Source organism: Falco peregrinus, chromosome 13 (genome assembly GCF_023634155.1).
Source record: "Falco peregrinus isolate bFalPer1 chromosome 13, bFalPer1.pri, whole genome shotgun sequence".
NCBI classification, from domain to species: domain Eukaryota; kingdom Metazoa; phylum Chordata; class Aves; order Falconiformes; family Falconidae; genus Falco; species Falco peregrinus.
In genome coordinates, this window is record NC_073733.1 from 19,656,131 (window position 1) to 19,671,156 (window position 15,026).

Sequence of the window (15,026 nt, forward strand, 5' to 3'; positions counted from 1 at the left end):
CTTCAAGAACAGTAGCTTCTACTAATTATGAAATAACTGGCAGAACAATTGAGCTGCTCCATACCTTTTCAATAAGTGCCTCTGAATTATTTAGCTGTATCTTGGAAGTCAATAGGTCTGCAAAAGCAGGAATATTCTAACGGAGGTACTCTGAATCACAGCATGTAGGACTCTGTCCTTGCCTTACCACAGTTTTTCTTTACAGGCAATATGCAAATTCAGCTGTTCTCTAGGGAAATGAATAGAATCACTGGTGTTGGACCATAGGCATTATTTCTGTTATCACTCGTGGGCTAGGGCAGTCCTTCAGAACATGAGAACGGTACTTTATTTCTTTTTCTACCCAAACAATTTTAAGCTGTTAATCTCTTCTGTTCATGACACTTGTGACCTCCATGCTAGACGATGTTCTCTTTTATTCTATCCTGTTAATTCTTTTCTACTTAACAAAAAAAACCCCAAACCAAACACTTACTGACAATCACAATCCACTGCTTCCAAGATGAGTGTCCAAATCTTCAAAAAATCATACTTTTTTTTAAATTCTGTTAATATCTCCCTATTTTAATACGAAGTGGAACAGTAGTTTTCTGCTACAGACAGGAGTCTCCCATAAGCACACCACAGAGCCTGACATTATGAGGTCAGTCCAGCGTATTTCAGAACCTGATTGCCTGTGTGAGAAATGTTGATTGAAATCTTTGCAATTAAGCAGGCAAAGGAAGAAAAGCCAGATTTAGCTCACAGTTGCTAAGGATGTTCTAACTGTGCAGTTTGATCTCCTGGAAGGGAACAGAGCTATTCCACCCATTCTCTGTTCCAGCATTTGTCTGTATTTACTTCCAGATTTTCTCTGCTGACAGGTGCTGGAAGTGAATTCTTCCATTTTGAAGGGAGTGTTTTGCTTCTCATAACTATTGTTTGTTTTGACAAAATGCACTAGAATAAATTTTCTGTTAAATGTTGTGATTTTTATACACTCTCTGAAATTCAAACAGAAAATCGGTTAGTGGAAGCAATTTGCTGTGAACCAAAAATAAATGCCTTCAAGTTCTGAATTTGTGTGGTGCTGGGAAGGGGAGAAAGGAAAAGGTCAGATAAATGTTTATTGGAGGATTTGCCTCTTTCCTGCTATTAGCATTGGTTGAACAGATTTTAGGGTGTGTTGGGCTGGTTTTTATTTTGTCTGTTGCCTTGCTTTATTTGTTTGCTTTTGAAATAGTGACTTCTTTAGAAAACACACAAAAAAATATTATACAATGTAGTTTAGACTTGAATAAAACTTTTCTTTAGCAGAACATGAACAAAAGTTTTCACCAGTAACTTCCTATAGTTAATGAAATAATTGCGTGCAATTTACTTAGCAGTTGTGTTGAATCGTTGTTTTCTTGTGCAGTGGTGGTCTTTGCTATAATCATTGTCCACTGAGATCACATTTGCACCGCTAATGGAATAGTTTCTATATAAAGATCTACAGAAGGCCGAAACTGTTGGGAAGAACTTAGTTGACACTTCAGCGTCTTCAACGATAGAGTACTGCATTACACCAAAATCAATCATGGTCTGCTGCTGCTGAGTCTTCACAACTTGCTGGAGGGCAAATAAACAGTCCTAGTGCTAATGTACATCTGTTAGGAGCTGTAAGAACAGTAGTGACTGTGAAACTCAGTGGCTGAAATACTAAATGATGATTATTCCTGTAATGTGTTTTGTGACTCTTTCATGTTTTTCTGACAGCTTCCAATGATGCGGCATGTTCATCTTCTTTTGAAAAATGTAAGAAAAAGGCAGCTCCCTTCTTGTTGTGTGCAGATTAGTGTGTGTGTGAAAGATAAGTGAGGAAAATTATTATACATGTTTAAGAGGGAGGAGAACCCACAGGAAGACATCAGGAAGAGCTGAGGGGAAAGGGGTATGTGGGAGCACCATTGGGGGCTGAAAGATGAACAGATAGCAGGTCAAAACTAATCCAAGTAAAGAAGTTCAAACAGAATAAAATTAAGCTAAAGATGTCAGGAAAAACACTCCCAAGAAATGGCAGTTATCAACTCTAAAGTCTATGTTTGCTGTTTTAAGTCTAAAAGCATAGACAGGATGGTTACACCATTTTATCTAAAACAAAATATCCTAAGAAGGAAACTACCAAACCCCAAACCCAAACTTCTTGTGTTCCCACTGAATGTGAACTGTCACACTTGAATTTGTGTTGCCAGCCTTTAAATTTCCCCTTCATGCAATTATGATATTGTACTACAGTACCTTAAGAGATGCATCTAACTTTGCCTGTCCAATTCTAGAAGCAGAAATAGAGAAAGAGCATGGTTTCAGGAAGTTTCTTTGTATGCCAAAGGTGCTGATGCTTTTCTGCTGGAATGTACTGAAGTTAGCAGGAAACAGTTACTTAAAAGATGGCTAGAGATAGCTTTGTAATATTTCTGTGGGAATTTCTTAGGTGTAAGCTAAACATTAGCGAGGAATAAAATTTTGTCAATGGCATTTCTGGCACCAGATGCCCTAGAAAATAGGCACTAATATTTAATTTTAATTTGACATTTCAGCCTGCTTCTTTGTAAGTTTTTCATTTTCAATATGAAGAAAGAATGTTTTTTGTGAGGTCTTTTTCTTCCGTGCTGCAACACCACCACCCCTGCCCCCGACCCAATCAAGTCACACAAGTGTCATGCAAATATGCCTGTAATAACTGAAATATTTCAGGGGGTGGAAGACCTCCAAGCCATAATTACTGAGAAAATTCGGTTCCTTTTCTGTGATCTATTCTGCCAATTTTTCTGGAAGTTAATTTCTTCTGTAGGCAATCAAGAACGTTTAATTTAGGGAAAGTATATTGCTCCATCTGTAAAATGCACTGTTTTCACTGCAGATTGTGGTTCAAGAGAAAATTATGTTTCATTTGGTTCATTCTTTTCATCACAATAGTCTTTGATGTGCACAAGTGTAGAATACTTGATAGCTGAGCAGCCATAGGATACTGGATTCATCCAGATCAATCGTTAATGCTTTTCAGTCTGTTAATCCAGGAATATTGCTGGGTTCGCTGTAAATGTCCCTGTCGAAACAAACTTCCTTCCACTGTATGTGAAGTTAGGTAACATTTCAGTTTTCACTTGGCACAGCTTCTGAGTCAATGAGGATCCCTTACACATTCTAGCTTTGCTGTACTTTGCTATAATTAAGACAGTTCTGATTATAAAAATAGTATCTGTACTGAAACGGTCTCCAGATTTTTTGATTTCCTGGAATTGCAGCAAATGCATATACAGCTGAAATGAGCTCAAGATGAGCAGACAGCCTGGAGAAGCAGACAGTACTTTCAAAGAGTAATGCAAGATATTCAAGATGATTTTGTACTCCTTGTGTTTGGCCAGCATGACCTTTTCAGTAATGGCTTAAGGATTTTTAAGGATCCCTTTTGGCTTTGAATCTGAGGAAGTGACAGCTTTGTGAAGAAGGAGAGGGAGGACCCATAACTTAAAGCCTCTGAAGATGCAGTAGCTTACTCTTACATACTGCTGACTTGACTGCTCACTCTGCTGGCTTCTCCCTGGCTTCTTGAATTTCTGCTCCCTGCTGAGTTACATAATGAACGTTCTCTGTACTCCCACACTTTCTACATGCCTTCCCACACAGCCTCTTTCTTCTGGTAAAAATGGACGGAAGAATTCTAACTTACTTGTTGAAAAGCTTCACACAATGCTGCTGAATCACATCTCAAAATAGGAACAAATCTTTCAAATTCTCTTTAAAAATATCACCATGCCACAAAACCCAACAAAGCAAAACACAGAAAAAAACCCTCTACACAAAATCTTGACCCACCCTATGACAAAACTGACAAGAGATTGTAGAAGGGCAAAACAACTGTGATTCAACTCTAATTCTTGCAGCATCAATCTAAAAGAAAGCTTGTAGCCTAGCTGCCATTTTTAGAATAAAAATCTGTAATGCAGTTCACATGGCTATTAGATGGCATGAGCTGGTGGTGGACAAGTGGCACAGATACTTGATAGTCAGAAATGTATAAAACCCTCACTTTCCAGTAAATGTAATAGTGAAAGCAGGGGAATTTCCAGTTGACTCTTGCATATTTGTCTCTTTGAGTGGTTTACAACTGGACTTGAATGGAAGGAGGTAAAGCCCGTTAGCAAGACCTTTTACTGGCCAAATTCCAGTAGCTGTTATTTTGAAAATTGCCTTGATATTTTGATGACATCAGAATCTTCACATTGCTGGGAATTAAGGTAGAGCATTCTGACAAGTACTTCAAAGCCAGTTCTAAATATGCTCAGAAAACCAGTGCAAATTCACATTTTGAACCAACTCTCAAAGTGTGAAAGCTTATTAGGGCACATTTGAAGTGTGCCAGGACCTTGCTAGGCTAAAGTTGGAACCTGTAACCTTTATGTGATGGATATTAATTTGCCAGGTGATATCAAAGTTTCCAGTGTGTCAAGCATCGTTTTCTTTCATAATTTTTTCAATAATAGAAACTGCCTAAACAGCAAGAACTTAGATATTTTAGGGATGCTCTAGGGAAAACTGATATATGAGAGAAATGGAAGTTGGAAAGCATCAACCTGGGTTCTTGCAGATTCTAGCAGCCTTGTCTTCTGGTCTTGCTTTTTAGCCCAGGAACTTTCTGTGATTTCTTCTGATGAAATATAGAAGACATAATATCTTCATTTTTTACTTTATTTCCTCACTGTGATGAGTAAGGCTTCTGGTTTACTCCTTTTGCCTCCAAGGTCCCTATCCTTAGGACTGCCCATCTGCACCTATACCACAACACTCGTGCTTAATGGATTTTTCCCTACCCTGTATTTTGGTTTCCAGGGAGTTTCGTAGGTGGGTGTATTTGGCTCTTCTCTAGAAGAGACAGTTTCTTCCCTTTGTCAAGAACACAGCTGGACCAGGTAAACTGTAGGCATAACTCTTTGCTTTACAGAATAAGTAAGATATACTGAGGAAACTAGGGGGGAGTGTCATCTGACTGTACAAAAAAAATTATTTTATTATCTTTTTTCCTCAATAATTTGTTTTTAGCTGGCACCCATCAGACTAATGTGGGAGGACTCAGTCATCGTAATCTGTCTGGAGTTCAGTCACTGTTCCATGTTTTTGGTTTCTGGCCAGACTCGTAAACCTTGATGTTGTCTCCTGAGAAGACATGTTCACAGTATAGTTTTGTAGTGCCTATGCAGTACTAAGTCTTTTCATGGTGTCGTGTGTGGGGGGTTTGGTTTTTTTGTTTTTTTTTTTCTTAAAAAAGTTTTTTTCCATGCCATATTCAGAGAGGGAGCTTAGTTTCTTTCTTTTCTTAGCATGCATTGCGCCAATAGACACACATGGCTTTCTGCATACCTCTCGTCTTTCTTCAGTATTGACAAACAGTATTCTTCAGTATATATATTTATATGTACTTCTAGCAGTATAAATAAATAATGAACTATACATGTACTTCCCTCAGTAATTTTCTGAAAGCATTTTGGGAATGATGATAAGTTTTTCAAACTTAATTCCTTCTGTTTTCCCCTTCCTATCTCTAAAACTCTCACTCTGAAGTTCTTCATATTTTTGTCCTGTATTCTCATGGCATTTTGAAGGGCATCAGGTAAATTTGTTCTACTGCTTTTAACTTTCCAAATGCCCACCTCACCCCACCCGAGTTTTTCTTATTAATGTTTTCATTAGGTCTCTTGTCACATTTGTCAACTTGAGTATGTGTGGAGGAAATGACCTTTAAATCACGCAGGGCATTGTTGGTTGTTTTTTTTTTTTTGGGTTTTTTTTTTTTGTTTGTTTTTTTTTTCCCAAACCGTTTCATTTTCTAGCTGGGATACAATATGCAAAAATTATTTGTGACATCTCAATCCCTGCTTGTTGCATAGGTAGACAAGAATTTCTTCTATGTAGTCCTCCTGCAAGATTAATGAATGGGTTTTGCTTGACACTTGCGTTATTTTCTTGGTCATCGTTAAATTCTGGTTGGTTACTGGTGTTCCTTTTCAGTACTTCTTGGGTTTTGCTTATTTTCCCATAGTATGACTTATTTTCTTCATTCATAGTTGAGAAGAAACTTTTCATGGTTTAAAAGAGTGCAAGGAATTAAAAGCACTGTGACTGACTCACCAGCTGACTAGATCTTAACAAGTATACACAAAATCAGAGTCCAAATATACACTGTGTTTATTATCAGCTACAATCAAAAAATAAGGAAAGAATGGCCCAGAGGGTAGGGACTGTATATGTGTCCTGGTTTAACCCTCAGCCCCACCTAGCAACTTGCTCACTCCCTGTGCCCCGTGGGCTGGGGAAGAGCATCAGAAGGGTAAAAGTGAGAAAACTCATGGGTTGAGATGGACAGTTTAATAAGTAAAGCAAAATCCGTACACACAAGCAAAGCAAACAGCAAAATTAATTCACCACTTCCCATTGGCACCAGGTGCTCAGCCACCACCAGGAAAGCAATGTGCAACTTGGGAAGACAAATGCCATTGCTCTGAATGTCCCCTCTTCCTTCCCCCAGCTTTATATGATGAGCATGACTTCATATAGTATGGCATATCCCTTTGGTCAACTGGGGCCAGCTGTCCCAGCTGTGTCCCCTGCCAGCTCCTTGTGGCCACCAGCCTGCTCACTGGTGGGATGGGGTGAGGAGCAAAACCAGCCCTGAGTCTGTGTAAGCACTGCTGCTTAGTAACTAAGACAGCCCTGTGTTCTCAATGCTGTTTCTAGTGCGAATCCAAAACATAGTCCCATACAAGCTAATGTGGAAAAAAGTTGACTTTATCCCAGTCAAAGCCAGCACAATATGCTATTATGGTTGGTGGTAAAACCATCAATAACATTTGAGTTTCTTTTAATTTTAAAAGGAAACTCATAGTTCTGGGGTTTTTTTTTTATGTTCAAATAAAAATCCCTACAGTTGTGTAAAATGCTATCAGACACTTTTTACTGATAAATTGCAGCAATCTCTATGAAAGGGCTACCAAGTCTGCCATTCATCACATGTGCTAACTGCTTCATCATTTTGTGGGTCATAGCAAAGCACTGACCTGTGAATTCTGAACTCATGTAATGCATGTTTTGCTTTTCTGGAGTACTGTGTGTGCACACTCACTGTTTTAATAAAAATCAGTAGAAAATCTGCCTTGGCACTGAGTATTTTTTGGGTTTTTTTGTAACTTTACATTAATATGGGAATGCAGGAATACATTTTATACTATCTAGCATTGTTTGATACATCTTTTGAGGGGGATAAAAACTGATTATATTCTTGAATTTTGGTTCCTTCGAACTCACTGACTGTCTAAGTCTTCTCATTATTGGTACAATTAGCTGCTTAATGCAGGATTTAAAAGAAGATCTTTTATGTAAGCCTTAATGTAGGAAACAAAACTAGTGAAAGAAATACAGATCTGTTTGATTCTCATCTCTAATAGTGATAACTAAGTGTGATTGCATCTGGCAGTAACTTTTGACTACCACTAAGGAGTGATTAGTGCAGTAAGCTGGCCATTGGCAGGGTGTTTAAGAGCCTCACACATCTTGTTTGCCAAATACGGGTCTCTGCCAATTTGCATTCATGAAGGAAAAAATTGAAGCACTCTCCATATTAGAGAGACAAAACCCTTTTATTATGAGACTTGAGTATGAGAATAGCAGGAAGAGAATGGGCAATGGCTACAAACCCTTGTCAGTCTTATATCTTGCTGGCCTGTAGTATTCTGGGCATCCTTATAGTCCACCTACCATCTATTTATCAAGAATCCCAAAAGTGTGTTTGCACAACAGCAGGTACGCATCAGTCTCAGCTTGCATCCTCTGCCAACAGATTTCCTACTGCAAGAATTACTTAGTCATGTTAAAATAATCGTTGTTTTTTCTATGGTACCTGAACATCTTTGTACAAACTTAACACAACTATGACTTGTGTTTCTACCTGATGTTCTGTCTTTCATATTGGCTTCTTATAGCATTGATAAAAACACTTCATCTCACGGAGATGATTGCATCTTCCTTGCACACTCCCCCTTTCACTTGTACTTCCATGCTATTAATTCTTCTTCAATTGTAAAGGTTAAGATTTGATTAGCTGAATCAAGAACACCATGTACATGTTAAATGCAGCCCAGGACCAGCCCCAGCCTGACACACCACACCTGTTTGAGATACCTACTCCAGAGGGTTTGCGTCCTGCTGCCCTGCAGGGAAGGGACCTTCTGTTTGTGTAGACAAGAGATCTAAGAAACCTGTGTGCCAGGCCAGACATAGTAAACTCCTGCTGTTTGTTGCTGTTGTCTTTTTGGTTTTGTTGAAGTCAGTAATCTGATGTATGTTTTATTTATGGTATCAGGGAAAAGCATGATAGCTCTGTTAATTGTATTTCCCCCTTAAAAAATACCTGTGTTCTTATAATAGAGAACAAGTCTCTATTAATTCTTAATCCAAAATTAGTGGTCTGTTCTCTGTATAATGTAATTTAGATGCAAAGACCACTGAATCTCTTAAGATATAGACTGATTATTTTTCCAGTGCAGCTCCATTACATGGTTCTGGTGGTGCAAGTTAGTGCTACAATGTAGACATTGGATGGTAATTGTTGTCTCAGGAGACCCCAGCAGACCACACAGTCTGTGCTGTGAATTTTCTATCTGTGATGAACAACAGAAGCACAGCAAGACTAGTGCTGCCATGCTCCAGCAACACCTGGGTAAACAAACAGTTATCGGGGCTCATAATAAGTTGTTGCGAATCAGAGCAGCACTGAGAAGTGCATATATTTGTTGATAATCCTGAGAATTGAAAAGTGCAGGAACTCCATTCTCGGATCTGATAAGGAACACCATGTAGCTGGAGCCAAAATATAACTGTAAAGTTGGCAGTAGAAAACAACAGACAAATCATATAAGTCTTTACTGGAGGAGTTACTTGTTTCTCATGTACATGGACACATCCATGTCCAAAGCTAGGTGTCAGTTCATACCTAACTTGTTCTGTTTCTACCCATTTAAATGTATTTTCTACAAGCTGTGTTACATACCTATCTCAAGTAACTATCCTTTACATACATTGCAGTTTCTTACTTTGTAGTGCATGCTTCCTAGCTTTTTCTCATTTTATTTTCTGTAGCTTTACCTGCATTGTAATTTGACAATTTTCTATTTTGTTGGTATGCCAGTGTAGTAATCCCCAAAATTATGGGAGAACCAACTCCACATTACAAGGAGCAGTATTTTGTTATTGTTGTCCCGTGATGCTTTAAGGAAGCTTTTAGTAATAAAATGAAAATAGGAGACCATTTACTGTTTTACATAAAACTACCAACATAAAATATCTCTAGGGGGAAAAAAAAAAGAACCCAGACCAAAAAAACTTTGAATTATGTTGTTGGTTTTCTGAAACATAATGAATACAAAGTTTCCAGTTCCCCCAAGGCCTGATTTTTTGTGCAAGACTTTAATTTGTCCAGAGGTCTCAAGCTGAGATTGGAGCCAAATAAAATTATATGAATTGTTGAGGTAAAGTAGTTTAGAATCAATTTTATATCTTATTAGACAGGAAGCAAAAAACTTTCATCTTTTAGAAACCCCTTCTATCCTTTCAAATGAGTATCAAAAACCAGAGATTTGTTGTTACAATAGAGGCTTGTTTCATCCACACACAAGGTGTGGAAGAAGCATCTGGTGGTTATTTTGTTATTTCTAAAACAAAGAAGCTAGTTACTCTGAGTGGGACGGTCATGACATGCTCTATTAGATCTTGTCCCGTTCTTAGAAAATGCCTGAAAACATCATCTAGAAATAGGAAAAAAGCCCTCTTCTCCTCCTTTGTTCTTAATTTAGAAAATTTCCAAGTTCCAAACCAAACGTGAGGCAAAAATTTTTAAGTTGGAAATACAGAAGGATAACTGAAATGTTGAATTTAATGTAATTATTTTACTCCTTTTTACCATGCAGGATGTATTTGGAAAAATCATTTATTGACTTTGAGGGTGAAAGGGCTTGAACTTGCAGTTTATTTTTTGTGTTCTCAGGAGGAAATTCTGTTTAAGCTTAGTATCAATCATTCATGCTTTTGGAGTTAGGTCCTCAGCCTGAATTATTATATCATTGATGGTTGTAACCTGTGAGTTTCCCATCCTTCATGTTTTGCATTGTGCTTAATTAAGATTGGAAACATGACAGCATACCTTCAAAAAAACCTCCACAAATAAACAGGCTTGGAATCCAAGGATAACCACATGATTGTAATTCAAAGGCTGAACAAGAGGAATCATTTTACTGCTGTTACTGGATTGATGTTTTGCTATAGTTTTGTGACTGCTTCTCTGTAGACAAATTCCTAGTCCGTGTACAGGACTGGAAGGACTGGGGTTTTATTTGGGGGGGGGTTGCTTCATTAAAATCATATGTAATATCCACTTATTACTACTTCACTTCCTGCAAGGAAATTAGGAGCCTGATATTTATAAACATGTCTTAGGCTGCAAATATATTGATCTAATAGATACTTCAGGTAGATCTAATGCAATTATGCTATTCTATTAGAATATGGAAGGTAATTGCTTTTATAATTAGTGTATTTTAAATTTAAATTCAAGTGGCAAATTATAAGAGTTAAAATGGAAAATAATGTACCTGTGTCTCGAAATAAGAAATAAACATATTAGAGTTCTGTCAACCCAAAACTAATTCTGAGAGATGACAAGGACTTTCTCACAGCCATTCTTTAATAACCTTTGGAAGGTTGCCCAGGCTAAAAATTGTGAATTGCTGATTTAGGACATTGTGATTTTTCACTACCAAATTTTAATATGGTTCAAGCTAAAAAATTAGTGTTTGTAGCATTTGTTAATTTATACCTATATACACTTTTGAATAATATGGCCTTACATTTTTCATTGACTTATCCTGTTTTCTGGTTTTTAAATGGAAATGATATTTCTTCTTCTTTCAAAATCAGATCATATACTATTTCATTTAAGTCTATAATAAACATGTAAGACTTTGATAGAATATACTATATATGTAAGTTCTTGTTACCAGTGCTAATGATGTGAGAGCAAAAAACAGTAAAACACTACACCGCACTAAAAAGCCTAAACTGGGATCTAGAAAACTTGCATTTTGAAAATTCATTGTTCTGTTAAATTATTTCATTCCTAGTTCACCGATGATTCCAAAGCTTATTCCTAATAATATGGAGAACTTGTTAGCCCTTTTGTTCCTTACTAGGTGCTTATTTCCTTAGCGTCAGAATTCTGCTTTTACTTGAACATGAAGGACTTCTCTATTGCTTCAGGACTCTCGCTGCCCAGAGAAATCAGTAGTGTTTTTGGCAGGCTGAATTCTGGCTGCAGACTACTGTTGGTAGAAGACCCTTCCATCACTGACCAGTAATCCAGTAACAGACCTTATGCTAGGCAAGGTGATTAGCTTTCCTTGTCTAGGATGTTTTCTGAACTGCATTCCACTGTTTTGCACACAAAATAAAGCAAGCTGTGGTAAGTAATAGGCAATTCCTAAACCTGTTAGCAGTGCCAGAAATTAAATTTCAGTCTATCGTTTGTAGTAGGCACAACTTTCTGTTCCAGCTTTGTGTTCTGTTGTATAGCTTTCTTCATCTTCTAAGGGCATCTGAAATTGCTGATCAGATTACCCCGTTCTCTTGCAGTATTAAGCTACTTGTGCTCTCAGAAATTCTCGTGTTCTACTTAGAGCAATTTTCCCATTACTTTACCTTACCAATTAAGTAGTAAGTAGACTCAGCAAATACAGTGTGGACTGACCATCTCTTCAGGTTAAACCACACATAGGGAAAGGATTGCAATGGAAGACTGAGCAAAGGCAATCTATAGCTTATCAGCTTATGTCTTTCAAAATAACTTTGGCGTTACTTTGGGTCAGAGTTGGTGTTGAAAATTAAGTCTGAAAGGTATAGCTTCTGTAGGAGCTGAAACAACAGCCAGGGAGTAGCACAGTGTTCCTGACTGTCGCTTTCCCTCTGCCAAATAATATTTTAGTCACTTATGTTGTCTCATTTTCTCAGAAGCCTCCTTCTACTGAATGACACAACCTTTCTGGGCTAAACATGATGTGCTATAGTGTTAATGTCTTGCTCCGCAGCAGCAGTCTTGTGTTTTATGTTTCAGAGAACATCAAGTCTCTCATTCCTGTTACCTTAGTGACTAGCTCCAATTCTGCATATACTGAAAATTACTCAAAAAAGGAGATAAGAATATGATAACACTTGAAGGTACTGGTCATTTTTTGTTGCGATAGAAGGGAGTTGAGAACATACTTGCACTTGTAAATACTGATAATTTTGTTGAAATGAAAGCTAGAATGGTATTAACTAATACATTTTCATAAGTGTCTGAAAGGAAGGACAAATAAGAACTTCATCTCTATGAATTTTCATAGCTCACTTCAAAAGGAAAACTGGTAAAACACAGAAATGTCTTGCAAATGTGTAAGACCCCTAACACCGTTACACATACTTACTTCTGTTGAGTTTTGCTGGAGTGAAAACAGACCACTTCAAAATGTGCCTTTCTCTTTCTGTCTCCAGGTGTATGATATCAAATCTTTAAAAGCTCCTCATGCAGCACCATTGCTGGTATTGTGCTTGACATAGGTAATGTGCCACATTAGAAGTAAACACATATATTTTTAATTCCTAGTTTTAATATTCTTTCTCTTTCTGAATCTGCCCAATTACAGTACCTTATGGACCTGATATGATTGTTACAGAAATGCTACCTCTTCTTGTACCTTTCTTGTGTGTCAGTAAAAACCACAGAATGAATAGTACTGTGAAGTTGTGGAAAAATAACATACGCAAGAAAACATTGTTGAATAAAGCAGTCAGTTTTATGATGGGAATTTTCATTTCTGTGCTTAACTAACCCATATCATACTGAAAAATAGTTTTTCTGTAGTCCATGAGTCCTTCATGAGGTTTTTAACCTATATTCAAAAACTACTTCAAGTGGAAGACGAGTTTAGCTTGCCTGGTTTTCTGTCTATTTTGGAAAGAAAAGTTGACAGCTGTGCTCTGTTCCCAGTCTAGTGGTAAATGATCACAAGGTCAGATAAAACAGAGGACTGTGTTGCACTTTGCCTTCTCCAACATAAAGGCAGCAGTTGTCCCTGGGTAGCAGGTGAGGAGTTTTGTTCTCTGCCCTACTGATACTCATACATTCACAACTGGAGAGATGTAAAATAATGCTTATGGTATTTAATGCTGCAAAACCTTGAAGTTGTTGTGCTTCCACCCTGTCACAGTTGCAAAGTTCTCTGTTACAAAGACAAAGGGTGTACAGTCAATGTAAATATATAATTAATATGCTAATAAATACTTGAAACTACACACAGTATGCAGAATTAATCATAAATTTGAATATGAACTGTTGAGCTACTGTATCAAGATAAAACAGGCTATTTCTTTAACTCTTCCCCTGCTGTAATCATTAATGGGTGACTTCTGTGAAATTTTATTTTTTTGGTCTGCCTTACAAAGATTTAACAAACAACCCCCCCCCCCCCCCCAAACACAGTGTTGTTAAACTTGATACATGCTTGGAGGATAACAGAAGTTGAAACAAAACTTAAGTATTGCTTATATGCTCAAGGTCGAAATCCTGCTTATTCTATCATGTCTGTAAACTTTCTGGTGAATGTGCAGGTGAAATTTTGCCCCTGGTAGAAGCTACACAGGAATAGAGAAATGTTAACTGTGCCCTTGCTGTAGCGATGGAAAAATAATCTGAAGTATCTGCAACTAAATGTGCTGTGTACACTCTTACAATGAAGCATATGCCATTCACAGTAGCTACCAAATACAGAGGGGCTGTGGGGGTCATGGGATGCTAGCATAGATTAGAATCTGCTGAGATATTTCTTAGTGCCCTGGATAGCTTTATTATTTATCTTGCATCATTGGCAAGTTAGAGAAGCACAGAGTACTAGCTACTTCCTGTGTATGTAGTACAGATACTCTCTTCTTAAAGAAGCTGAGGATTCAGATTATATTAGATAATTCTTTGCTTATGTGAAAAAAAAGTCTAGAGCACAGTTTCTTCTCAGTGAAGAGAAAGGAAAGAATAAAATTAAATATGTATTTTGAACAGATGATTCAAAACAGCAGGTTGTAATATACCCTTATAGCTTCAGGATTAATGTGTGAAGAACCCTTGGAAAACAGATTTGATCTGCCTTTTTATACATTATTTTCCCCTCTGTACTCCATGCTGTTTAATGCTTGCTCTATTGTATCTAAAGTAGACCTTTTTTTATTTCCAGTTCCTTGTCGGTTAATGTTCATCTTTGCTCTGCTCTGTGTCATCACAGTTGTTGCTGGGGTAGTAGATTATGATTTCTGCCATTAATAATGATACCACTATTCCAGTTTCCAGAGCAGGTGGAATTGCTGAATAGGACTTGTACTGTGGATTGATTATCTTCAGCTCAGGGAACAAAAATATTAAGGTAATTATGTAGTTGAACACTACAGAGTAGACTTTTGGCTGTAGTTCAGATTGTAGTTTTAACTTTGACTTTTACTTCCAAATTATAGTTAAAATAAAAGATTTTGTGGATGGAAGACCTCCAGAAGATTTCATGGTTTTTTTGGTTGGTTGGTTGGTTTTGGTTTTTTTCTAGGTGGTTAAAAACCACCACCCAAACATATCCCAAAACCTCAACCACCCACAATGCAGTTGTGTGTTTTTTAGAATACCAAGTCTCAAAACCACCTGCTATCAGTCTTCTTTGAGAGAGACAGGAGGTAAAAATTCTACACTAGTTTATGAAGAAGAGAAAAAAAACCTGCCAAACCCTCCTGTGGTACCTCAACTGTTGTAGCTGATTTAGGGTAAAAGGTGCAGCAGTGTTTCTATGCCTGTTTGATTCTTAACAGCCTTTTTAGTCCAGTGGATACCATTTGGATATAATCTTTACTTGTGGGACTGATCTCTATGAAGATTTTGAATGCCTGAGGAAAGG